Source organism: Ambystoma mexicanum, chromosome 7q, assembly GCF_040938575.1.
Source record: "Ambystoma mexicanum isolate Mex_15411 chromosome 7q, UKY_AmexF1_1, whole genome shotgun sequence".
Lineage (NCBI taxonomy): Eukaryota > Metazoa > Chordata > Amphibia > Caudata > Ambystomatidae > Ambystoma > Ambystoma mexicanum.
The window spans coordinates 972,356,583-972,381,114 of NC_090941.1; positions in this window are offsets into that span (position 1 = coordinate 972,356,583).

The following is a 24,532-nucleotide window of genomic DNA, read 5'->3' on the forward strand; positions in this document are numbered from 1 at the left end:
CAGCACTATTCCGAAAGTAGGCATGGGGCACACAATTTCGATGTGAGAGGAGTGGAGGTGGTGTGGAGCGCTGAGACTGATCGCAAAGTCGCAGCAATTCTCCAAGTTTGCAGAGATATGCGCAGGATGACCAGTCCCCATGTGGTACTTTTGCACTATGGTGCTTGCCATTTGGGCTACGTGAGTTCACGTACTTTGTTGGAAGATTTGAAACAGTTGGTGCAAGCAGTCATTAACATCTTTCCAACTGCAAAAGTAATTTTTTCTGGCTTACTCCCTAGAGGAAAATGGGACAACAGTTCTGTTTTCTGTCCTGATCAAATTATTGGGAGGTGTAACATCAATCGCGGCATGCATGCTTTCATGTAACGAGCTGGTATGTTTTTCTGCAGCCACGAGAACATTGTTCCCAGTAATGCGGCTTATTTTGAAGCAGTTGGTGTTGTGTTATCTTCTTTGGGAAATTGCATGTTCTTTTGGAATGCAAGGCTTGCTTTGGAGAAGGTTCTGTAAGGTTCTGTAGGAGTAAAGTAAGAAGAAAAAAATCATTAAAAAAAACAAAATAACAGGTGTCTATAAGGCATCTGGCCAAAAAGCAAAAAAAACAGATTTTTTCAGAGCCCACCTTAAAGGGTAAAAGTGGAATAATATTTAAATGTACAGTCGTCACGCTCAGATCCTCTACGTGTCTGCGGACATGGCGGGAGTCTGCAGGCAGCGCGTATTACCAACAGGGTTTCTGGGGTGGAGACACATGCAAATGAGAATGTGCGAAGCTAGGGAATGGTCAGTAAAGTTCAGTGGGTGTGTTCTGAATGGAGAAATTTAGTGAGAATGTATTTTCCCTGACAGGAAACCAGACAGTCATGGCTCTGTGTGCTTGAAAACAGATTATCTGGATTTTGGGAGACTCATGGATACATTGGTTGAAGGTGCATCCAGAAAGTTGTGGTCTATCTACAGATCTTGGATTTTCTCATGTGGAAGTGTACTGGCATGGAGTGCATGGAATGAAGAGTCTGTACTTGGTACCTCTATGTGCTACTTTACAGACAGAGCGTCATCCTGATATAATTATCATTCATTGTGGAGGAAACAGTTTAGGCCATGTCTCTGGAATTTCTTTGCAATTTGCAATGAAGGAAGGACTTACAAAGGTCATGGACATGTTTCCAAATATTCAATAGTTTTTTCACATATTGCACAAAGACAAATATGGCTGTGTTCTTCTGTATTTGGTCCACAAATGGAGAAAGCGAGGCACAATGTCAATAAGGTTGTTTGTGGCTTTCTAAGAGATGTTGGCATGTCCTCATTCCACAATGAAAACACTTTGTTTCGCAGCACTTTCATTTTTCGCAGAGATGGAGTCCATCTCACATATGCTGGCAATCAGATTTTTCTTCGCAATGTACAAAATGCATTGCAACCTTTTTGGATTTATAGTCACCTATTTGGCAATCCGTTTTTTCGAAATCCACAGTTTTTGAAACACACAAATCACCACCAAAAGACTCTTTTCAGAGCCACCACTTACTCCCAGCGAAAAGTGCAATGGTTTTGCTTCGCTTGCACCCTTCATTTTTGTGCGTCCTACGACTGTCCGCTGACATTTTGAAAAATGCGCGTGGGCCTACACCGGTCACTTGATAGTTCTATTGTTAAACTGAGAAAGGCGGCTCTGAAAAGAGCCTTTTTTGTCATTTTTGTTATTATTCAGTTCATTGCTTTTCAGCATACGACACACTAGGAGAAGAGGGTAAAGGAGGGTAAGGAAGGGACAACAACCACGGGGATAAGAAAGGGCAGGTGGAGAGAGAAAGATGTTGGGTGGGCTTTACTTAGGTAGGGAGCAGTTCTTCTGGTGCTCTGTGAACGTAGTCTCAAAAGCACTTCGAAGACTCTCCCCCTGCAGAATACTGCGTCGCAGTACATACACAATATTGTGACCCTCGCAAGATACCCTCGAATGGCCTGTGAGGCAGCTGGAGGGATGCGCTCCCCCACAGGAGTGTCTCTTGTGTTGAGAGGATCGGACACGGAGGATGTTGTGGAAGAACTCAATCTACTACGTTCTTCACATGGTATCACCTTCCGAATGTCAGCACTGTGGAACGAAGTTTGGTGTCCGTTCATGGTTTTCGTACCAAAGCTGTACGCACCAGGTCTCCCGCGACTCAGCACCAAGTTGCACTGCTTACACATGACCTGGTTCGCATGTGCTTTTGGTATATTTCCAAAAATGGGAAACAACCACCACACCCACGACTCCCGGCGCATTCTCTTCTTCCTCTTCTTCCTTGCTCTCTACATCCTCACCCGTATTTCCCTCTGCAGGCCCTTGGGGAGGTAGTGGCGGTGGAGGGTTTGGGGGTAATGCTGAGGCTAATGAAGCAACAGCAGCCATGGATTCCATAAGGATTAGTCGGCTGATGTTCGCTACAGCAGTAAAGGCAGCATAACTCAATCGGCTATAGCCAGAAGCAAAATGAAGATGAGCTCGGGGTGTGGCCATTTATAGGGGTGGAGGGGTGCGGCTCGTGACCTTATCGATCACTCAAAAGCGCTGCAAAAATTCTAAACAATACGTTGAAAGGTAGGGCCATTGTATGGGACATGTGAAATGGTGATTTTATACTGTAAAATAATTTCCCATGTTTGTATAAGTTATTTTGAAATATTGCGGAAGCAGACAAACTGCACAAATTAGTCCACACGCTCAGCGTGGGTGCGGTCACATGAAGAAGTCGTGAACACATCAGCGAAGGAAATGGGTGCCCACTGGACACCAAATGCAGAGTAACGGACGTGCGCATGCGTGCGGAAGTTCTACGGACAGTGTTCGGGTCCTGAAACTAATTAAAAGTGCAACACAAGTGAGACGGACAGTTAGGGACAGGCGCGATGTTCGCACTACTTATGGGTGTGGTGCGCATGTGCGTAGATGTTCTGCTGACTGCATGGCCAGGTGCAGTGTCCTTAGGAGACCTCAATTTTGTTTTACTACGGACATGCCGGACACCGCGCCTGTTCTACGGACAGTTCCATCTTGGCTGCGGACGGTACGGATAGGTATAGTGCCCTTAGGACACTCCCATTTTGTTCATATACAGACATCTCCGACACCTGGTGTGTTCTAAGAACTTGTTTTATCTTGGTTGTGACTAGTACGGAGAGGTCTAATGTCCTTAGGACGTTCCCATTCTGTTAATTTACGGACAACTTGTACTCCTAGTGCGTTATAAGATTAGTTCCATATTGGTTGCGATTGGTATGGGTAGGTGTATTGTCCCTAGAACATCCATACTATATTGATTATGGCCAGCCCGAACAGGCGTGCTGTCCGCGGACAATTTGAAATCTTTTTAAAACATTTTTATTCATCCAAAACATTCCTCTACAACTAACATACACAATTTTTTAATACACACACATACATCAATCAAGAGAAATACAGGGAGAAGCAGATACTGAAACAAATATAGGGGAATTAGGGTTTAACACGGGCTGGTTGTGAGGGGATGAAGGGATGGATGTTTCGTCAAAACGTTTCTGTTGCTCTTGAGAGTTTGGGGATGGGTCACTAGGAAATGGAGAAGGGGGACAGGTACAGGTGGGACAGTGGTATCTTATTTTTCCTCTCACGTACTCTTCCACAAATTGCCTTAAGCTGTTATAATTCTCATTCAGTATGTCCATTTTCTGTTCTATCTGTTTGCTCTGTGTCCTTTGGTGGACTTTCTTCTTTTTTTACCTGTTCTGTTAAAATGTATATATATATGTTAAAAAATGTCCATAAAATACTGACTGTTCATTTGCTTATGAAGAGAAGTGTGTACCCTTATTATCGCTATCTTCCGACATTTCCCCATGCGAAAAATTCTCCTCCAACCACTCCAAAGTACTGCACATTTCTGTATCAAAACAACAGAAATACATAATTTTTTCTGCACCTCATACAGAAAAGTACCCACACAAGAAAAATGAAGTTCACTTACTATTTTCTTGTAAATTGTCTTCGTTGTGCTTTGTGAGTCTACTGTCGCTTCTGGCTGCACATTTTCTGTGAGGTTATTACGTTGGAGGCATATCTTATTTTGTTATGGTATAATCCATTTCATTCTACATGGCAATTAAATGCATGGGTAATGTGAGAGACGTGTAGGTGCAATTGGGTAGTTATCAGTACTTACAAGGTGTTTATGTTTTCTTTTTTAAACTTGTGCATTTCTCATATGGCACAATAGTACAATTTCAGATACCCCCTGACTGTTTGGGTAGTGTTGATCTCTCTGCGCCCGTCCGCAGACAGGCGCTCAGTCCGTGCCTTTCAAATATCATTAGCGAGGGGGTTCGGTATGTTCTATGTTACATGTATATAAAGTAAGGGAATTTTAGTATCTATCTCCCAAATTCACATGATGAAAGTGTACATTCAGTAAAAAAACCTTTGTTAACGGATGTTATGAGTAAGTTGCCCTACTAAAAAACTATGAAATTCACTAAAAAAACTTTAGAAACATGACATTATGGTTGAAAGTAAAACCGAAAAACCCCTGAAATTCGCCAGTTATGGTAGGCTAAGCAACCATAACTGGCCGCACCACTGTGCACTGCTAACACTAACACCCAGGACATCAAAGATGATATCACAAATGTCATTGATGACATCACATGTACATTTAGTTTTCACGCAGAGGCTCCACAAGGAATTGTAATTATATCATTGGCAGAAATATATCAGATTTGATTGAAGAACTAAGATATGCCACGTAGATCATTAAGCAATGCATTGCTGAAAAAAAACAATTCCATTACTCAGTTCTTTCAGTACATGAACGAACTCATGAAGACATGTAGGCATTGTATGCAGCATGCACTAAAGAGGTGCAATATTTGCAATCTTCCCATGTTGCATACCACATTGATAAATGCTACCTTTACAAATGTTTACATACTGTGAAACATAAGTATCTACGTATGCTTCCTTTACTGCATAATTGCACTATTGCTCACAAAAAACATATAGAGAGCACTATGCATACAAATATAAGCATATACAGGAAACATAAAGCATGCACCAAAAAGTGCAGTTTTAATAGAAAATGGTCATACCCAAACTCCTTAACTTCATGCGCAGAAAAGATTCTTGTGTTTGTGGATTCCTTCTTCTTCTATGCATATGTCGGATATGATGTAACCGTAACCTAAGGAAAGTATTGTTAGAACAAATGAGAAGGATAAGGACTACAAATATAGAACTTTTACCTTCTTGAACTCCTGACTGACATTGAAGAAAGCCACCTGGCTTACATATGTCAGTGAACAAAAAAAGAAGGTGCTAGACATGTAATGTCATCTGTGCTGTCACCATACTACTTTGTACTGTAGTAAAGTGACTTTTTAGTTCCTGCCTGTTACTGCCCCAGATATATCAGTGAAGGAAAAAAAGAGTGAGCCAGACATGTGATGTCATCAGTGATGTCATCAATGACATTTGTGATGTCATCTTTGATGTCCTGGGTGTTAGTGTTAGCAGTGCCCAGTGGTGCGGCCAGTTATGGTTGCTTAGCCTACCATAACTGGCGAATTTCAGGGGGTTTTCGGTTTTTCTTTCAACCATAATGTCATGTTTATAAAGTTTTTTTAGTGAATTGCACAGGTTTTTAGTAGTGCAACTTAACCATAACGTCCCCTTAACAAAGTTTTTTTGTGTGAATTTTACAGGTTTTTAGTATGGCAACTTAACCATAACGTCCCTTTAACAAAGTTTTTTTTAGTGAATATATATATACATGTATATGTGGACCTTTGTAAAAAAGATCGGTTATCTGATCTCATCCTCTGGAATTGAGCCACCGCACCCCCCTTTTTCATGACCTTTGATAGGGAGAGTTGAGAGGGCACAGGGTACAATGTTCCTTTCCCCATGCCTACATCTGCTTTTGAACCTTGAGATCCCACCTATCCATATGTTCTGATCAAGCCCCCCTTAAGTTACGCTAGAGTTGCCAAAGGTACTGGAGCTGCAAGATGATACCATGGTGGGTGTCTTTGAATACATTCCTTATTACTTTATTTGAATTTTCTTTTATTTATTTTGTTTAAGTTCTTGACTTACCTAGGCAACCAGTAAGAAGCCATTGGTACAGCTTGGATATAAACACAATTGTTGTACTGGAACAGTGTGCTTCAATGCAGCTGCACATTTTCTATGCACGGAGTTAGGGCCTGATTCACAGAAGCGTTTTATGATGGCACAATCCCATTGGAAAATGTTCTATAAATCAAGCCCTGAGTGTCACACAAGAACTCAATTTAATCTCCACTGAAGAGTTCAGAAAGAAATAAGGGTTTTCAGCTTGTTGTTAGAAGAGCAAACATGATGTCTTCACTTAGTCCATCAGTTTTAAAGCCCACATTAAGGGTCTAATTCACAGAAGCCTTTTATAATGGCAAACCGCCATTGGAAAACGTTCTGGGAATCAGGGCCTTAATGTTAAGGGGCCCAGTTTTTTCCAGACTCGCTCATTTAACATTGTTCCCCCGATTTTACGTTTTTTAGTGCATGACTACAAAGGGTAAAAGGAGGAAAATAGTCTGATCATAGAAAGCTTAAGTCAATGCTAATTACCAGGAACCCAGAGGACATGAAGTACAATGAATTGAAGAAAAAAGGCAGAACCAGAGGTTCCTGTAGCAAAGGTTCTGGAGGTTTATATTCTTTCTCTACCTACCCTACGTTTTTTGGGCCACATAGGGACAAACTAACAAAAAAGAGCAGATTCATAATATCTCCACATGTGATGACAAGCACTTCCTATTTCCAGTGGCCAGTTGCAGGGTTGGCTAACTGTACAAATGTCTATGCGCAATCAATTTCAGGCCTCCCACAAAACGCGATGTGCTTTGCACTGCGCCAGTACTTGCAACGGCGTCCCTTGTGCATGGTCGCCCTTTTCGTGTGGCAGGTACAATAGAAAGTGCAATGCAAAAAATTAAGTGGGGGGGCTCATCAACAAACGCAATGGGATGTGACGTTGCCAGAAATTAGCATATCAAGGTGATCTATGCTGATTTCATTAAACTGGCTGCATAACCACCCACATTGAACAAGATGAATGGCATTTGCCTTTCATAAAATCAACACACACACAAAACCAAGGGAGAATATTTTCTTATAATAGTGTTTTTGAAAACTTTAAAAGGTGTGCATGTTTAAACTCCAAGAACCAATACACATGTTTTCCCTGGAACTTGCAGCACCAAAATGGGACATTTCAACTTTAGTTGTTTGTTATTTTTCACCAGGTTATATAGTGCAATGGTGAAGTCTCTGGCCCACAAATCTGCTGACTGCGGTTCATCCCTGAGGTCGGCTTTAATTCATGAATTCAACAAGGACATTCAATGTTTCTCATCATAACTGGGGGGGACTGAGTCCACCTTCTGAATAAAGTGGGTGGACTCTGTCCCCCCACACGTACCCTTGACTTGAGCCCTTCAAAGAGGGGCTTTTCCTACCAAACTGCACCCATCCCCCACCAAAGTGCAGACTGTAAGTCAATGCACATGTGAATTATAGTTTTATCAAAGCAATTCTCTCCTGCTTCCCATTCCATAAAAGTCTGTGCAAAATGGTAGTGCTGCTTTACTTGGTTGGATAAGCACTCACAGTGTCAGATAGTTGGAGTAAACATCACCTAATTCATTACAAATGATTCACTGAGGCATTCTATATGTATAACATTGGTCGCTGACCTTATGCATGATTGAAAAATGCTTTTCAATATTTGGGGCATAAATCTAATACATACATATCACATTATTCTAGTTGATCAGGTCCCCATTTATTACCAGAAAGTGGCAAATTATCTACAATGCATTCACTGGACTGAGAAAGCGGTTTCAATTTGTCTTGATCAAGGCAACATCGAGAAATCACAAAGTATATTATCTAGCGGAGACAAACTATGCAGCTATTTTTTACATTTTTTTATTGAATTACCTGTTTACACAACTTTACAATATTAATTCATACAAAAGCATATCACACGCTAAAAACAAAACAAAATGTACTCTTCTGACTTAGGTAAACACACCAAAAGAGGAGCAAAGGGCTGGTCACAATACAAAATATACAGCAAAAGCAAAAGAATAGATAAGATTAATATTAAACAGTTACTCTTCATGAATTTCCTAGCTTTCCACCTGATAAGGTGCAAATACAACTTTAAGGAAATTTACCGCTGCAATACAAATTGAAATACGCTTCGAAGAGAAAAAGAGCTTCCAAATTTCATTTTCATCTAAAGTGTGATAGATCATATCATGTTTAAACACATGCAGTTCTCTAGTTCCCTCAGTGCTGGACATGTCAACATAATGTGTCGTATGGATTCCTCCAGACTAACATTTTCACAAAACCTACAAAAATTCAATGTGCTGCTGATTAATTGTCGTTTTATCAAGACCGCTCTTGTAGGCCAGAGATTGAATCTGAATCAGATAAAAGCTGACCTGAACGAAACAGATGGATGTAAGGTCAGATACGGTTCACACATTCCAAGCTTTTTCCCTAGGAATGGATTGGCTCTGAAATCTTTGTACTTCCAACATTGATCCCATATGTAAATCCAATCATGTGAGTATATCTTTTCTTTTGCTCGCTGTGGATTATCTAGCAGGACCTTCAAAGTAAAGTCAGCAGCTGCCATTATGCCATACATTGTATTTCTCCATTTGATAACAGCGCCATGACTAGATGTAAGAAGATATACAGAAAGAGACTGTAGAAATGTTGTAGAACAATCAACAAGGATGCACTTCCTGAACAGAGCGCACTGACACCATTGGAAAATAGAGTTTAATCAAGGCAGGTGTTAGGAAAGATTTCATAATTGTATGTAATTTTCCTTCCATGTGTACACCCCCAAACCTTTTGCTGCTGTTTAGACACCATAGATTGACTTTGCCAGAGAAGCACAGCCTTCAGCTGCACCCCTCTGGGCTTTCGCTCACTTTTAATGGGGAAACTGACATGCCCTTAAAACAGTCAGTACTGGGAGACTTTGTTTCCCTTAGTCCTTTTCCAATGTTGCAACTTTTCTGCAACATGTAACAAGTACACACTGTACCTTCCAGTACAGTGTACTTGGGTCTGTAGTCATTTTCCAAAGGCCCTAGATACTCCTGATGGACGTGGTATGAGATGTGCAGATGTGTCATGGATAGGGCTGGTGGCAGCTATCTTTTCGCATTATTTTTAACCCTTTCCTGCCATGTTAACCGTTTTAACCGCATTTGCCACAAATAGGTGCCCTGGCTCCAAAATGGCCATGCAACGAGGTTCTTTGTCCTGTCCTTTGTCCATCTTGCCCCTTCACCTTCCCCAGGTCGAGTCGACCCAGGGCAGTGCTTATTTGTACATGCAGCTTCCCACGAAATGCCAAGCTTTCATGGGCTACTGTATGCCTTGTGTGTGCCTCTAGGATGTGGGCTGGGGTGTCTGTCCCCAATACACATCCTGGGTGCCAGAGAGACTGGAGTGCTGTGAATGACTGGGACCACTGTGGTCCATGATTGGTCCACGTATGGAGTGTTTGTTTGTGAGCAGATCTCCCACTGGGTCCTCTCCGTTTTGGCACGAAGGGAACTTTGGATAAGAGGAGGCTGAAAACACCCATACCATGTCGATCTCTGGAGTTCTCACTGAACGAAGGATAGGATCCAAGTATCCTGAAACTAAGAAGCCGAGTCGAGGAACAGCTGATGAACCGCTGGAAGGTTTGGCACCCTGAGCCCTCTGTCGTTCCGTGAGACCCCTCTGCATCTGGTCATCCTAGAAGGTCTGTGAAGACGCTTCGACCCATTAGAATAGTGGGACGGAGGCCACCAGGGGGCGCACAGGCAATGGCAGCCTGATTTGCGAGCTCCTCCTAAGGCCGGGTCAGTACGGGGTCTGAGCCCCCCCCGAGACCCCCCCACGGAGCGCAAGCGGGCCGAACGTAAAGCCGCCCCCCCAGTGCCCCCCCGGGGCGAAACAACGAGATCCGGGGACCGCCGAACGACGGAGATCCGAGAACGCGGCGGCAGTGGCGGGATCGTCACAGCAGGCCGCGAACGCAGCCCGAGGAGGAGCAAGCGGGCCCATCGGCGCGAGCCTTCGCCTCCCCCTTTAAGAGGCGCGAGCCAGGACGCCTTGGGGCGAGGAAACCCCCGCCACTACAGGAGCGCCAAGGGAGGCCGCGGCCTGCCAGGTACGAGATACGGAGGGGGGACGGACCCGTGGAGCCCCCCCCTCCCCCTGCTCCCCTTCATTGCCAGCACGATCCTGCACGGGAAGCCTTAGCGGGGCCTGCAACCCGCCGCCTAGAGCTTGCACAACACACCCCTCCCCCCACCCCCAGTGGGCTCCGGAGGGGCTCGCCGGGACCCGCTTCCACCCCCCCCCGGGTGTGTGGCCCCCGCCGAGGGCAGGCGGGGCGTGTGCCCGCCCGGGGGCATCCCACAAGGAGCACCCAGAGCTCCCAGGGGGGAAGGAGAGGACCCCAACGTGACGCCACCAGCACAACACCCCGTGGAGGCGAAAACACCCCCCACCCATCTCAGAGGGGGCATATCGAGTGCCTGAAACACTAAAGAGGTGTACGGGAGAGACTGCGGTGGCCGCCCTGGAGCAAGGACCTCCCGGGGGGGCATCAACCAAAGCCCAGAAAGACCGCTCGGAAGGAGGGGGGACGGCATACCTTGCCGGGAGGGACCCCCAACGGAAAACCTGCAGCACTCTACCCAGCGGAGACAAGAGCACCCCCCCCCCCATTCCAGAGGGAAATCAACCTACTGGAAAGACAACCGAGGTACACCGGAGGCGCTTCGGAGACTGCCCGAGAAGTGAGACCCCCACCTGCCGCCGGTGGGGCGAGAGCCTGCCCGGGGTCAACTGCCAAGACTGGATAAAGGCGCGCAACAGGTCTGAGGGGCCTCACCGCCGAGGGGAAACCAACGGTCCAACGAGGTGAGCCCACTAGGAAGCGAGATAACCCTCCTGACAGAGTACCCGGGGGGCCAACCTAATGGACTGGCAGCAGAACCTGCAAAAGTATCGCTACCGAGACCCAGTCCCCCCCTTTACAGAACCGCCCCACGGAGAGAGAATGGCCCATCTGGAACCCCCTGCGCCCTCTACGGCCGCAATGGAGCGGGGATTTGCCTCCATACTGCAAGAGATCCGAGATATGCGGGCGGACATTGCCCAAAAGTTTGAACAAATGGACCGCCGAGTCGAGACAGTTGAGGACAGACTTCTTCAGGTCGAATCCAACCAATCTTCAGCGGCCACCCTGGAAGTAGAGGTAAACATGAGACTAGCCGCCCTGGAAAAAAGGGAGGAGGAGAGGTCAAGACAGATGGACGATTTGGAAAACAGGGAGCGGAGAAACAACCTCAGGATCTTTGGGGTCCCGGAGTCGGAGGGGGAAACAGAGAGGGAGCTGACCCGAGTAGTACGCAACATAATCGCCCTCCTCTTCGAAGAAGAGATGACCACAGAACTCATATTCGATCGGATACATAGAGCGGGAGGCCGAGCAGGGGGCCCCCGGTCGATTCTGGTTCGGTTTCATTACTACTCGGAGAAGACGCGGGTGCTGGAGGCCTCCAGAAAGGCCCAGGAGATCACTTACAACAACTCCCAGATCTCCATATTCCAGGACCTTTCAGCATACACCCTGGCCAAGCGGAGAATGTGCCGGCCCCTCACACAGATGCTGAAGGAAAAAGGAGTGCGATACAGATGGGGCTTCCCATTCTCCTTGACATTCGAGTACCTGGGTCAGAGAACGACACTGATTTCGGAGGAAGACATCAAGGGGGCTATCCAGGACTATGTCTCAGACCCAGCGCCCCGTCGAGAACCGCGGGGGCCGGCCAGAGTTGGAGCTGGAGACCCAGGCCCGCCGAGAGAAAGACGGAAAAAGTCAGGAGCGAGGAAATTCAGGAGGATGAATACACCCTCCCCAAGGAAAGAAGGGGAGCAGAATGACTCTGAGAGACAGTGGCCGGGCAGTCCCAGGGTGAACGAGGCCGCTGGAGATCCCGGAGGGAATGGGTGTTCTTGAGGGCGAAGAACCCGGCAAAAAGATAGGAGAAGAGGAGGAAACTAAAATCCCCACGCAAAGCAAGTTGGGTGAGCAAAATCGGGGGGGGGATAGAGGGGGGGGCTCACTATAAGGTGCCTGTTAATGATGGCCTGGCCGAGAGGGGCAGGCTGGTGGTCCGGCCAAAGCGCCAGTGATGGCTGAACTAACTGGCTGGACGCCGGGGCAGGGGGTGGGGGGATCGAAACAAGTTGGGGATTGTTTGTCTGGGAAGGGGTTTGGGGATCAGTTGGGGAAACACGTCAAAAGTGTCCATAAGTCAACTCACGGGGAGTTAGAGATGAGATCCGTTGCGAGGCAGCCATCCGTTAGAATGGAACCCATAGACAATGGCTGACGGACTGCCGGCCCTGGGGGTGGGCTCCCTAAATGTTCGGGGCTTGAATACCCCTTCGAAGAGATCCCTAGTCTGTAGGGAGTTTAGGAGGGCTAAACTGGACCTTCTGTTTGTACAGGAAACGCACTGGGCAAGGGGAAAGGAGCCCCGGCTGCGCGGGGGGGGAATCGAGGAGGTCTTTCACGCTTCCCACAGGACCAAAAAGAGAGGGGTGGCCATCCTGGTAGCCAGAGACGCAGGGTTCGAGAAGGCGGACATCCTAAAAGACCCAGAGGGAAGATACCTGCTGGTCCGGGGCACCATACGGGGCTCCCCCCTCACTCTGGCGGTAGTATATGGCCCCAACGAGGGTCAGGCCTCATTCTGGGAATCGGTGAGTGACAGGATCAGACTATTTGTGCAGGGCCCGCTAGTGGTGGGGGGGGACTTCAACATGGTCCTTGACCCGACTAGGGACAGGAAAAGGGTAGACCCCCTCACTCCCAGAGCCACAGAAGAAGCTATGGCACAATCCTTCCAGAGGGTAAACGCGGATCTGGGCCTATCCGATACAATTCCTCTCCCCAGAGGGGGAATCCCTTCCTTCACCTATTACTCAGCTATACACAACTCTTTCTCCCGAATAGACTACGTCCTGGTAGAGGAGTCACTCAGCCCTTATGTGTCAGGCTACAGAATAGACCCTGTTCCCTGGTCAGACCATGATTTGGTCAAAGTCACAATAGCAATGGGGTGGTGCAGAGGCCACAGAGGGCGCTGGAAGTGCAACAACGCTCTGTTAAAAGATGAGGTCCTCACCCAGGAAGTCTTGGACTCCATAACAGAATTCTTTGACCTAAACGACAACGGGGAGGTCGCCACCCACACGCTTTGGGACGCCTTCAAAGCCACCTTGAGGGGGGTCCTTATAAAACTTGGGGCCCAAAAGAAAAGGGAGAGGGGGATACAGGAGAAGGCTCTGAGGGATAGGATATCCCGCCTCCAGCCAGCGAGCTCTCCGGGGCACCCATTAACGGGAGAGCAGGTGGCCGCCCTCGAAGACTGCAGGCTACAGCTTAAAGACCTGCTCCTACATAAGACAGAAAGGTGCCTTCAACTAACTAAACAAAAATACTATGAAAAGGGAGACAGGGCGGACCAGATCCTAGCATGGAAGCTGAGAGAGGTCCAGAGGAATAGAAGGGTGAGGGAGGTGAGGGACACCCAGGGGCTTCTTGGCAACGACCCTCCCCATATCGGTGAGGCCTTCCGCCAATATTACACAACTCTCTACTCCTCAGAATATGATGGGGACGATGCCCAGATAGAAACCTTCCTTGACTCAATACAGATCCCATCCCTCACAAGAGATATGGCAGAAGGAATAGAGGGCCCGATCACAGAGGATGAGGTGGACAAGGTGATCTCTGGGATGAGGGTGGGAACCTCCCCCGGGGATGACGGCTTCACAGTTTTCTTTTACAAAAAGTTCCGGTCCACCTTGATCCCATACTTGGTGAGGGTCTTTAATGAAGTGCTCGATGGGGGCATACTCCCCGAGTCTATGATGGGAGCAGTGATAGCAGTTTTGCCCAAGGAGGGGAAAGACCCCACAGAATGCTCCTCCTATCGACCCATATCATTGTTGAATGTAGATGTGAAGATCCTGGCCAAGGTGGTGGGGAAAAGGCTGGAAGGCATAATGCCGAAGCTAGTTCACGGGGACCAGGTGGGCTTCATAAGCGGGAGGCAGGGCTCGGATAACATCCGCAAGACCCTAGACTTGCTTCACTATGCCCAAGCATCGGACCTTGACGCCTGCGTCCTCTCACTGGACTCAGAGAAGGCCTTCGACCGGGTCGAGTGGCGCTATATGGAGCTTCTACTTCAAAGAATGGGCTTTGGGTCCCATATCATGAGCTGGGTAACTGCACTTTATAGAGCCCCCACAGCGAGGGTACAGGTAAACGGGATACTGTCCGGGTCATTCCCCCTCTCCCGAGGAACAAGGCAGGGATGCCCACTCTCCCCCCTGATCTATGTCCTCACCATGGAGGCCTTAGCAATAGCGGTTAGAGCGCACCCGAACATTAGGGGAATAAGAAGGGGAGAGATGGAATTTAAGCTCTCCCTGTTTGCGGACGACATCCTGGCCTACCTAGTGGATCCGGGTTCTTCCCTCCCCCCCCTCCTGGCCCTGCTGTCGGCTTTCGGCCGATTTTCGGGCCTAAAAATAAACACTGCTAAATCAGTCCTGCTCCCAATGCGAAAAACAGACCCGGTGCTAGACCCCCAGAATAGATTCCGAGGGATCAAGGTGGAGAGGGTCGCTATACGATACCTAGGGGTCCTCATCCCCAGAGATATGTCGAACCTGGGCCCCGCCAACTATGGTCCCATGATTGCAGAGATCACCGCAGACTTAAGGAGATGGGACAAAATGATTCTCTCGTGGTATGGCCGAATGACGGCCGTCAAAATGAATGTCCTGCCGCGACTCCTGTACCTATTCACAGCCCTCCCGACCAGGGTCCCGACACAGAACCTTAAAGACCTGCAATCGGGGGTCCGTGACTTTGTGTGGCAAGGCAAAACCCCGAGAATTGGAAGGGCCGTCCTGACCCTACCAAGGGAGGAGGGGGGATTTGGGCTGCCAGATTTCCATCTCTACTTCTGTGCTGCCCAACTGCGTGTCTTCCTGGAGCACATGAAGGAGGGGCTGAGAACATACTGGTCCTACCTGGAGGACATGGACGCTCACCCCCACAAAGTCCGCGACCTCCTGTGGACTCCTCGTAAGGAAATTCCAGGGCGTCTACGGGCCCACCCGACCCTGGGGGTACTATGGGACATCTGGAAGGAAGGCCCTCAAACCGCCCACCTTACCACATGGCCGTCTCCAATGTCATCCCTCTGGGGACACCCCATTAACCTGGGAGGAAGAGGGTTCAGATATTCCCAGACCTGGTCAGACAGGGGGATGGAATGGGCGGGGCAAATGTTTAGGGACGGCGAATTCTTACCGTATGAGGAGCTCAGGGAGGCACTAGGTCGTGATCCAATATCTATCTTTGAATACCTTCGCCTGAAGGGCATCCTCTGTGACCCATCGTGGGGCTCCAACCTGCGAAGACAGTTGACCCCCTTTGAGAAGCTCCTTGATTTGGCGACCTCCAGGAAGGGGGCGGTATCAAGTCTGTACAGGGTCCTCAACACGTACAACCTTCAGGGCAGAAGGAGTTTTCGCCTGTTCTGGGAGGGTCTGGCAGGTGCCGAAATCCCCGAGGATGATTGGGCCAGGATCTTCAAAATTGCATTCCATGGGAATCTCTTTACCGCCGACATGGAACATAATTTTAAAATACTGCAGGGATGGCACAGAGACCCCACAAAACTATCCAAGATGTTTCCGGGAGTATCACCAAGGTGCCCGAGAGGGTGTGGGGAGACGGGGACCAGAGGCCACATGTGGTGGCACTGTGCGAAGGTCCAAACATATTGGGAGCAAGTGAGGGACTGGATGGAGGAAGTGACTGAGACCCGTATTCCACTTAATCCCCTGACGATGCTGCTGGGCCTCCCCCCAGAGGACACAGAGGTGCACCGATACCCTAGGATGTGGGAAACGATGTTAAGGGCTGGAAGAGTGGCTTTGGCACAGAAATGGAAAAGCCCGGAGGCCCCCTCGAAGGAAGACTGGATGAAAAAGGTCAAAAACATGTTTTTGATGGACAAATTGACGGCCATGGTAAATAACAAAATGAACACATTTCTTACGGACTGGTCGGGTGTCCAGCAATCCTGGGGATGGGACGTACACTGAACCCTTCGAAACTCCCCTCACCCCGGATCTGAGGGGAAGGTCTCCCTTTTGGAAGGTCAACCAAAACTTGGGGCCCCAGGACCTGGGGAAGGCCAGAAGCCAGCCAACTGATGTAGTGGTTATGCATCGCAACGACTCTACGACAAGGGAGACGGCGGCAGCTCCGTGAGTCTCCCAAGACGAACACGTTGAACTGGACACGGGGGAGGGGGGGGGATCCAGGGGTGGGGCGGGAGAGGGGGAGGGGGGGGGGATCCACGGTTCTTTTTCCTTGTTTGCCTGTTTGTACAATTTAAAATGCCAATAAAAACGAAAGTTAAAAAAAAAAGAATAGTGGGACCAACTATTCTCGGCACCTTCATCAAAACCTGCAAGTAAGTTTTCTCGGAAGTGTCCATGGGCCAAACAGTGGGCTGACCAGCATACCCAGTTGCTTTGCTCTGTCACTGCCACCGTTTTGAGAAGGCCCTCCAAACTTGGGATACTGCTAATTCTGTGTCCACGGCATGCTCAAACAGAATTTCCTACACTTGGCATTCCCAGGTCTGAAGTGAGACGAGTGCGCCCGAACCAGAGCACCCACGGTTACAGTGTTGCCCTGCTGCGGCAACAATCTTTGCAGGTACACTGTATTTGTGACCCTCTTGCCCCTGAAGCCTGCTGCAGTGAAACTGGGTCAATTCATCCACCCGGAGAAGAGAAATCACCACTGTCCTGTTTGGGAATCATCGCTGTATCTTTGGAACTGAAAGCCGCAGCAACGTCCTTTTTGTCGTGTTCGAACCTGCAAGCGAAGTGGACTGAACTGATGAAGTTTGGGTCCGACTGCACCTGGGACCAGTGAGTACTTCAAAGACTAACCAGTGACCCCTAGCGACAGGGCCCCTTTTTACGCACGAGTGGCCCCTGAGGGTCCCTCTCCTTTCCGCTGCTATTACGAACTAGCGACTCCATCCCGCACTCGGGAACTGCCGCTGCCTTCAAGTGGAGGTCCTCCCTGAATAGTGGGAACTTATTATTCATCACATCATCCACCTTTCTGAGCTGCTAGAGACCCCTGAAGAGACCCTGTTTTGCCCATTGGAACAACTGTGTGCACGTGCATTGCATGTACTATTGAGCACAAGGCTCCTCTCTTCTTAGGGCTTGGACTGAGTCTTAGTTAGGTGTGTTGTCGATGTCGAAGGGGCCAAAGAATATCTGCACTTCCTGTTTCTCCCGCTCTAGGTTGTGAGCATATTGCGTGCATTTAACCCTTTGGACCCCATTGGTCTTGTATATACATTGTATTGATAGTGTTGTGTTGGTTCACTTCGTATTGCTGTGATTCTTTTGCTATGGTCGGAGTTACAAAGGCCTTGTAATAAGTGTGTCTATATTTTTGATGTAACACCTGTCCGGAAGTAGTTTGTAAGTGTCCTTGCTTTGTGTGCAAATTGAGGTCTTTCAGTCACCCTCACCCCTCCTGAGACTTAGTCTTGAACGCCTGCCATAGCTACCTTGATTGGTCTGGCTTGGCCAGAGGTTTCATTAAAATAATTAAACCTACAACTTAAGTCCTTAGCTCTAGCTTAATGTCCCTAAAGAGGAAAGGAATCTGTTCTTGGTTTCACACAGGAAACAGCCAAAGGGGCACTCGTCCTATCCTGGCCCAATACTTTCCTGCATAAACTAAAAAGAGGTGCACGCCCTTGGGAGACAACCAATTTCTTTAATTATGTTGCTAACCCTTGGTGTGACTTATACGTAAAAAAAAAACACAGCACTCGTTGGTCCAAAAAGGTACTGGGTCCAATTCCTGCGGTGTGTTAAAAACACAATGGATGATCTTTGCCAAGCCCATATATTGCTTCTTTATGAGGCAGTTTTCAATTTCTTTTTCTGGATCCACGCCGGATCCAGAAAAAGAAATTAACTGAATGACAGAAAATTGCTATTACTGTCCAGTGGTGAATGTATAGAGTGTGAAAAGTATCTCTATAATCCTGAAGAAAGTGGCAAACAAATTGTCCCTGCTGAAACCGGTTGACGATTATAGGCTCAGGGTGATGTCCTGATCCACCTGCCTCATAAAGAAGCAATATATGAGCTTGGCAGCAGGAATTGGACCCTGTACCTTTTTGGACCAACTAGTGCTGTGTTTTTTTAGGTATAAGTCACACCAAGGGTTAGCAACATAATTAAAGAAATTGGTTGACTCCCAAGGGCGTGCACCTCTATTTAGTTTATGCAGGAAAGTAGTGAGCCAGGATATGACGAGTGCCCCTTTGGCTGTTTCCTGTGTGAAACCAGGAACAGATTCCTTTCCTCTTTAGGGACATTAAGCTAGAGCTAAGGACTTAAGTTATAGGTTTAATTATTTGAATGAAACTGATTCTGCTCGTGATGTGTTAGAATGCATTGGGGGAGACAGAATCCAGATACCCATGCAACTCCAATTGTATTAACTTGTCCAGAGGTTACCCTGTTCCAAGAAACTAGGCTGGCCTTCTGAACCTCTGCCCACCAGGTCAGTGTTCAGAAATCTGTCTTAACAACAGGCCAAGCTCATATCGTAAAAGAGCCATAGGTACACACTGTGGAAGATTGAATAACTTCCTCCAAAATCTACTTTCTAGGTTTTGCAAGTTTAAATAAGGTGTGCTAAGCCATGATTCCAGCCCATACAACAAAATAGGGACTGTTTTTTGGCTATAGTAAATGATGGCCGATTTTAATGTAAATTTGCCATGTTTGCGAATTAAGATCTTAGTTTGCGAAATGGCGGTTGTTAATCTTACCTCCAAGGTTTATAAGTGCACTCTGTTGAAAGTCTGGTTGTCAATTTGCATACCTAAATAGACATATTTCTACAACTTCCAACTCAGCATTCTGCAATTGCCAACTCAATCTACTCCTTCTTCGAGATGTGGCATTGCAAATCATAACTTTAGATTTTTTAATGTTAACTGTTCGCTGGTTTTTAACGATATACCGCAACATGGCATATAGGCAGTTCTTTAGACCCATTGTTGTTTTTGACATAATCACCAAATCATCGTCATAAAGAAGGGCTACGATTTTTTTCTCGCCCAATTTTGGAGCATCTGCAATTACATTGTCAAATGTATCCAGTATGTCAGATAAAAAAAATTGAAGAGGGCGGCGGCTAGTATTTACTCCTGCCTCAGCCCTCTCGTGGTGTCAACTGGGGCGGAAAGCATTCCCTTCATATTTAGCTTAACTTATAGTGAAGTATATCTGTGCAATTCACTTACTATGTCAACAATTGTTGCCGGGCAAGCTTCTTTCTGGAGTTTTTTAACCAATATCTGCCTTGAGGTCAAATCAAAAGCTGAGTGGAAGACAATATATGCCAAGTATAGAGGTTGTTTTGTTACATGGCACTGTTTGATGGCGTATAATGTTGTCAAGTTAACCACTGTTCCCATCCCAGCTATAAACCCGGTCTGGTGGGGGTCACGCTTCCGACAACTATTGGTCCATGCATTTAAGTCCCAGAGGACAAAGCGTGCAAAGATTTTTACCTGCTACATCAAGTAGCGAAATAGGTCTATAATTTCCAGCACATGCAATGTCCCCCTTTTTGTAGATTGGAATGACCACAGATTTACGCCATGAGGAAAGAATAGCTCTCCTTTTTATGACATTGGAGAAAATGTTGAACAGGATTTTGGCCCATAACTGTAGATAGGCCTTCAGCATATGGTTACTTAGGCCGTCAGGCCAAGGCGCCCGTAACCTGCTTGATTTTCTGATAAACGCCTCAATGTCCTCGAGTGATATGATCAAGATCCATGGTGAGTGCGCTGTTGGTGATGTCTCTATCGATGGCCATGGGGAGTTGTCATACAGAGCTCGAAAATATGCTGTCCATTGAAGTTCCGTCACGCCGTTTATGTGCACATTCATCTGCGATGTTCCAACAGCCTGATCGAGGAATGACCATACACTTGCCATATTTTGGAAGCAATAGCTCGTAAAAGACTTTCACTGTCTCACTGGTGCCTGATGGCCTGACGACCGTGTGTCCAGTTTCTATATTTAGATTTAGCAGACCTCAAGGCTATCAGCCGTTCGGAAGATGGTAAATTCTTGATAGCCTTTTTTTCCCGCCGTAATTCAGCTTTCCTTTCTTTCTGGGCTAGGTCAAAGCAGTGAGCTTTAATTGCTACCTTGTGCACGCTGTGCTTGTTTTGTGACCCAAAGAAGATGAGAGTGGTAGTGTAGAGAGTATCTGCATATGTTATTTCATTATTTAACAGTATTTCATTTTGCTGGGTGAGTTTATACTCGTTCCATTTGAAACGAGTGCCAGCGTTATTTATGCTGATCTGCGAGGAGTAGTGATCTCTTTTTTCACCGGTCATTATTGTCTCCCAATGCCACTGCAGTGTTAGCATGTTGTGATCACTATTTAGTTGATCGTGGATTTCGAACTTGTCTGCTAGATTGTATAGTTCTTTGTCTACATAAACAAAGTCGATGGTAATCTTCAAAGCGCCTCTAGACCATGTTGGTCGTGGCGGAAGGTCACCAGGTAGTGAGCCATTGGCCATCACAAAACCTCTCTCCTCAGCAAGGACCATCTAGTTTGGCTTTCCATTGTCTTTAATGCGCTGTTTAAACATCTTAAATTCAAATCACTGGTGATTGTTGTGTATTTGATCAAAATATCACCAGTGATTATATCTAAAAGAGATCGCAAGTCCTGAAAGAAACTCTTATCAGAGATGCACGTCAGGTTTATGTATCGATTAACCAGGGCAATTGTGTGATGCTGATGTTGGATTCTAACCAACTGTATAAAATTGTTGGCCACCTTCCATGCCTGTATGGTGTAACCCAAGCTTATTTTAACTGCGACCATAAGCCCAGAGGTCGGCCCTCCTTTTGTAGAAGCAATCACTTTCAGCAACACTATATCATGATCATCCCAGCTTGGTTTATGTAGCATCCACATTTCCTGAAAGGCAATTATGTCATACTCATTCATTCAGTTCTGGTTCGGGATAGTAAGATGTACATGTCCGCAGGTGTTCCAACTTGCCAATTTGGTCACATGAACCTGCTTTATTTCAGGCTGCTGCTGCATGGCCTGACCAAGACATAGCTATGCTCGACATATGTTCGTCGGTTTCTTAAGGACTTGCTTTTGGCAGGCACATCCACATTTTCCAATACCTTCAGTAGAGGGGTCAGGATTTTGTGAGTTTGCAACCTCCTGTGAAATTATAAAGCCTAGCGTGATAAACTCTGCTTTAGCAAGCCATATGGTGTTTAATACCACCCCTGATGGGATCCAAAGTCTCACCATTGCTGGATCATATATGTCTGGAAATTCTACTTGGGCTATGCCAATTGATATAATGCCCTCCAGCCTTGGTATATCTGCAAATATGCTTAAGATGTTTGAACGGCTCAGTGTATATTGGCTTAACCGAGCCGCCCGACATCTCATAATCAAAGTGTGGTGCATTGGGTTAGACCCAACACTTAGTGTCATTCTTCTTTGACTGTTTCATTGCTGGGTCTCGTATCCTTACATGTCGCAAGTTCCTCTGTTCTACTAGAACAGCCACTTGTTTGTTTGTCACTGCACACTGTTTTCGAACATTACTGTGGTGGCACAAACATTCTTTAGTCGCCAATGTCGACACTTTATCTACTGGCGAATCTTCAATAGTATTGGGTGGCGGTTTTGGAACCCGAGCGATTTGCAAGGCCATATAAGCATCTAAGGCCTCCATAATCTCTTTTTGACACGTGTCAAGATTTTGCATCTCAGCTGTCTTGTCACTGAACCTTTTCGTACTCTTTTCCTGTGCACCTTTATTCATGGTGGTTGTGTCCGCAGATGCATGATCTTTGTTTCTTTGGGTTGTGATTTCGATAACCAAATCATCCAGCGGCTGGTGCGGGACTGGGAATGTTTTCCCTGCCATTTCTTCAAGCTTTTTTTCCTTTCGCAAGTTTTGTATTTCTTCACCACTGGCACTTTGAGTTTGCTTTTGTGAAGCAACGATTGTTTTAATAAAGTGTTTTGAGGAAGATTTACCAGATAAGCCTACTGTTTTTATGTTTTTAGGCTTCTTGGTCTGTGTTTCCCCCAAAATCTTCCCTCAAGTGTCTTTGTTTAGCTGGAGTGCATTATGATCTGAATGGAATATATCATACGTCTGTTGAGGCATTCTAGAAGCCACTGTGCCATTTTCATCTATTCCTTCCCTAGAGCACCGATCCACATTTTCAGAGGCGATTGGTTGAATCACTGCATCAAAAAAAAAAATGATGGACTTGCAATGTTGTTTACTGTGTTCTGGATGGTTGGCTGTTGGATGTTCATGTCAGATTGTACACCTTTATCCAGAGTACTGCACTGCTTATGTTTTAAGTCTTCCATTCTGGCAATCCAGTCCGTAATTTGTATGAGTTGGAGAGATTGCTGTGTGATTTTATAATCTAATGATTCGAAAAGGTGACTAAGAAAAGAAATTGTTGTGTTAATGGCTGTTAGAGTGATTTCTAGCAATGAATGAGACTTAAACCCCTAATCCTGGTTTTGTGAGACCACAGGTCTCCTTGGAGTAGGGGCAGCGAGCGATACTGACACATTTGGAGATTGAGAGCCATCATGTTGAAACACAGCCAGAGATTGAGAAAGATTTTGAAGATGTGCTTCATCGGTAGAGCTTACATGTTTGTTTGTTTGTTTATTTGTTTGTTTATTTGTAAGGCGCGCAAAACCCAGGAGTAACAGGGCGCAACAGAGAGAAGGAAGATAGGATTACAAAAACCTTAGTTACAGGTTTAAGGCACAGTTAAGTTATAGAGCATAGCATTACATATTTACAAATATACATACAGTTAATAACAATTTAGTAGGTTGGTTAAGGAATATACATATATACAGTCAGGTAGGATAGTATCAGTTGGTGTGACGGGGAAAGGTTCAGTCATGGGGATCATTGGATCATAACCAGGTGAGGGTGTTTCGCCTAAAGCTGTAGTAGGATTGGTCTGTTCAAATGATGAGTGGGAGAGCGTTCCAGTATTGGGCTGCCAAGACAGGGAAGCTGCTGCCTCCCGTTTTCTTTTGTCTATATTTGGGTACCTGAAGGCAGTAAGAGTTGATCCTTCTGGTAGGGCGTGTAGAGGTTCTTTTTATTATTCTGGCAGAGAGATAGGGGGGGCTGCATTATTCAAGCATTTGAAGGTGAGTGAGGCCGTTTTCAGTGAGATACGGTCACAGATTTTGAGCCATTTGTGTTTTCTTCTTATGTTGGAGATGTGTTCCTTGGAGGGTAGGTTGAGGGCTGTTCTGAGAGCGTTGTTTTGCAGTGTTTGAAGTTTGTCAGTAATATATTTGTTGGCTCCAAGGTATATGGCGTTGCAGTAATCGAGTCGTGAGAGTATTAGAGCATTAGCGATGATGATGCAGCTAGCTTGGGAGAGAAAAGCTTTGCATGCCCTGATTAGCTTACACGTGTAGGCAGTAGAGGATCCTGGTGACTTTACTTGTTTGTTTAGTGACAAGGCTGAGTCAAGGTGAAAGCCTAGGGTTTTCACTGATTTGGCAACTGTGATGGTGTTGCCATCAATGTTGAAGGCCTTGTAGTTGGGGCTGAGTTTTTTGTAGATTGGCGTTGGATCCGAGGAGCAGGATTTCGGTTTTGTCATCATTCAGGCATAGGCCGTGTGTGGCCATCCATGCCTGAATGATGAGGTATATTTTGTTTACCAAGGCTGTATCTGCGTCGAAGTTGCCCGAAAGGGGTACGAGGATCTGCGTGTCATCTGCGTAGTTGGTACATGTGACACCCAGTCTGTCCGACTTGTCAAATAGGGCTTGGTAAAGATGTTGTAGAGGGTTGGGGAGATGCAGGATACCTGGGGTACACCGCAGGTTATTTTGATGGGGTCTGCTGTGGCTAGCAGGAAGAAACTCTCATAGTTTGATTGTCCCAAAATTATTAGATCCAGGCTTATAGCCTCGTTCGAAAAGTGGGCAGCCGAGGCTAGGTGTTCGCACAGGACTGTATGATCTACCAGGTCGAAGGCTGCCGAGAGGTCGAAGAGGAGTAGCATGGCAGTGTTTCCTTTGTCATTAATCTCATTGATCTGGGTTTTAAGATCGATTAAGGCTGTCTCAGTACCGTGTTGCGGTCTGAATCCAGATTGGCGGGCACCTAGTAGTTTGTGAGTTTCTAGATATTGCTGGATTTGTAGGTACGC